Source organism: Hordeum vulgare, chromosome 5H (genome assembly GCF_904849725.1).
Source record: "Hordeum vulgare subsp. vulgare chromosome 5H, MorexV3_pseudomolecules_assembly, whole genome shotgun sequence".
Lineage (NCBI taxonomy): Eukaryota > Viridiplantae > Streptophyta > Magnoliopsida > Poales > Poaceae > Hordeum > Hordeum vulgare.
In genome coordinates, this window is record NC_058522.1 from 202,618,033 (window position 1) to 202,621,463 (window position 3,431).

Consider the following 3,431-nt stretch of genomic DNA (forward strand, 5'->3'; position numbering starts at 1 on the left):
ATCAGAGATCAGCATATGGTGAGGAGTAACTTGGTGACGTTCCTGCGCATTAGAATACTTCCGAGATAGAATGCATGTAGGCTAAGGCTGATGGCATGGGTTCACGCATTCGACCAATATTTCCGCTATTGGTCCAGTTTGGTGTGTTGGCCCTCAAGGCCCTATATATGTAAGACTTGACCGCAAAGGTCATTTATTGTATCAAACGGTGTGTATGTATGTATGTAAGATTCTTCTTATTCAGTTTCCGTGTGTTCGGTGAGCATTGATGTCCGAGATCATTGACACGTTCATTCGGCGATCTCGACTCATAAATCGGGGTCCCCACAGAGCTGGAATCAGAGCCATCTTGACTGTAGGAAGGCCTTAGCTAGCACAGGCGTTAGTTAGGACAAAACTGTTTTCCAGACCTTTCAAAAGTACTTGCAAACTTGTATCTTTCTCAACGCTCCAAATTTTTCAAAGGAAGCAAGATTTCTGCCATAGCACTTCCACCCTTATTCTCTCGACTTCCCTCATTTGCTTTTTCAAAAGCCTGCAAATGGTCGCTAGCACCCTTATGGCTGACCACGGGATTACTAAAATCCTCGTGGGTAACTCGGAAGGAAACAACCTTTCCAAGCGACTACCCATGTACTGAAGAACAAAGATGACAACATTACGACCAGATGACACCAACAGAAGTACCTCCATGAGGAACAAGGACATCGAGACCCAGAAGATGGCGAAACCATCGACAATGTTCCAGGTAAATGCCACCTTCACCTACGATGATCAGGACGAAATATATGCAATTACATGGTCTACATCGCTAATAGAGCGACCCTGTCAATATCAAGGTTGTGTCGAACACCACCGGTGGATGAGAACCTCGCCATTTGGCCTGCCTCACCCTAGTGAGCAGGAAAACGGTTCTCTTCATCCCCTTCCCTAGGGGTCGATATCGTGATCAACTTGACTGATGGGCACGAACCCGACCATGCCTTGCTGATGTCATTGCATAAAGGTCGTCCACTTAGAACTCTCAACGCCTTGGAAGGCAAGAAGACAATGGCAAGATTATAAAGACAACAAAAGACCCTGTCAACGGCAGCCATGAAGAACCACACTCGTCGGCAGCTCACCAGCCAGGAAGTCATCAAGAACTCTTTTCAGCCGCCCGAATCATTTAGGCAAACAACATCAAGACGCATGGCAACACCGTAGGAGGACCGAGAAGATTGAATGGACACCTCACCGGAGCATGAAGCAAGCATGACTACCAAGTCCGAGGACCCCTAGGGTAGGATGAGTCGTAAATCCCCTACACGAAGTCTAGTCCGTGAAACCGTTCGGATGGAATCATGTTGTGAGTTGTTTCTTTTTGTCGTTTGTGCCTTGCAATAAGTCGCATTTTTGCTCTAGGCAACAAGCACGCGATTATATCACGTGTCTTATCTTGATGTTCGAATTGACTTTTGGCACTTGTTTGATTTCACCTGCACCATAGAACCCCTTTGGCACTCCCTCTATGATACTTTCCCTCTCTCCCACCTTTCCCGACAACTGAAGACCAACAATACAAGTTGCACCAGGGATCCACTTTGACAGACGGCCGAAATTGAAGGCTCCAATGACAACGTACTAAACTGGGCACAACCTATGGAGGTTACGTTCTTCCTAGAGAATGGAGATCCCTTCCTAGACCAGCCTAACCTCCACAAGCCTTTGCGGCACAAATTTCTGGTCATGTGTCTAATATACGGATTTGCTAGAACACCCGTCGAGCCCCGATAATCCCCCGCATAGCACCGATTTATTTATGGAACAAGTGATCACGGTGAACGAGTATCCTTCATTCTTAACCTAGCACCATAACACTGATGCCATAAGAAGGACCATTCTCGGATATCAGAGTATTAGACTAAGGTTGTTGTGATGATGATAGGTGTCTTGAAGATGTAGCTAGACTATCTTGGTGGATCGTAAGACCCTTATATAGGTAGCTGAACTTAGTGGAACAAGTCGATATAGTATCATAACCTACATGTTCCTGGAGTAAGTTTGGATTTAGTAGGACAATTATGATAGCGAGATACAAATTCTTGGTGGTATAATTGACTTTGGCAAGTAGTTGACATGGTTTGATGATTTTACCATAAAGACTTGGGGTAACGAGTAAGAGTCTTATTGGACTTGAGTTTGGATTAAATAGCTAACCTTATTGGAGTATCAATGAGGTACGGGTACTTGGAGTTGTCGAATTGATTTACCATCCTATATAAGTATGGCCTTGGAGATTAGTTGGACATGATGTTGAAAGTTCGTCGATGCGCTATGATGTAGTTCTGGTAATAATATGTGGGTCCTGAGAACTCTATGTGATCATGTAGAACCCAGTCAATATTGGATTTGCAGGAGCGATGGGTCGAGTGATGATCGACCGGATTGATGGACCACTTGATCGGATTTGTAGAAAGGAAACAAGGGCTTGGATTGGTATACTACGTGTTTCCTTAATATAGAAATGGAGCACCCTACCCATTGGGTGAACTAGCTAGACATTTGTATTTGTGGTATGTTAGTTCAAGCTTAGGAGCTTGTATGCCTCCCCAAGGTTCTTGCATAGGAATGCATGTGCAATGTAGCTATATCATACTTGTGGTACTGGGTTTAGTCCCTCCCTCAACCCTGGAATCAAATAGCATGAGTGGTGTGGAGTTGACTTATGTGAGATGGTATCTTTGATGAAATAGGGTGATTTTGTCCAAAGTAAGATGTGAGGTTATTGGCATATAAGGAATGTGCATAGGGATATGACGTCACACGTTCACTCACATCATGTGTTCCTTAAAGTCCCAGACTCCACAGATCGCCATGCCTCCCGAGAGCGAGGCATTGCAACCCACCAGCAACTGATGACAATTCCCCGCAAGCATGGTGGATCATCGACATGAATGATAAGCCACGACAATGAAGGAAACACAACAAGGTTCACTGCAACTCCTCTGCCAGCTACGTCGGCTATGGCACTCAGATGTACAAGACTAGAAGACCAGCAAGTGAAGACCCACCTGAACCAAACCTCCACCTTGACCCCAACCACACACACGTTAACACCTAACCAATTGCCTCTATGGCACACCATAGTTCCTTCTTGGGAAGGAAACCACGTGATTATTTATGTCGTGAATTCACTGCTAACACACTAGCACCACTCGCACACTGCGTGGTTGCCTAGTCGTCATGAATCCTACCACCGCGGAGGACCGTCGTTCGAGCAGCAGCATCATGACGATCATCATGGGTGATCGCGCAGTACAGCATCGAGACCCCGATCAGCATCACCACCACTCCAGATAGGAGTACCATGAGCCACCCTGGGGGCTCGTCCGCCATTTAAGCCTCGTCTCGAGCACCTTCAAGGAGAAGAAGAAGGAGAAAAGAAGATG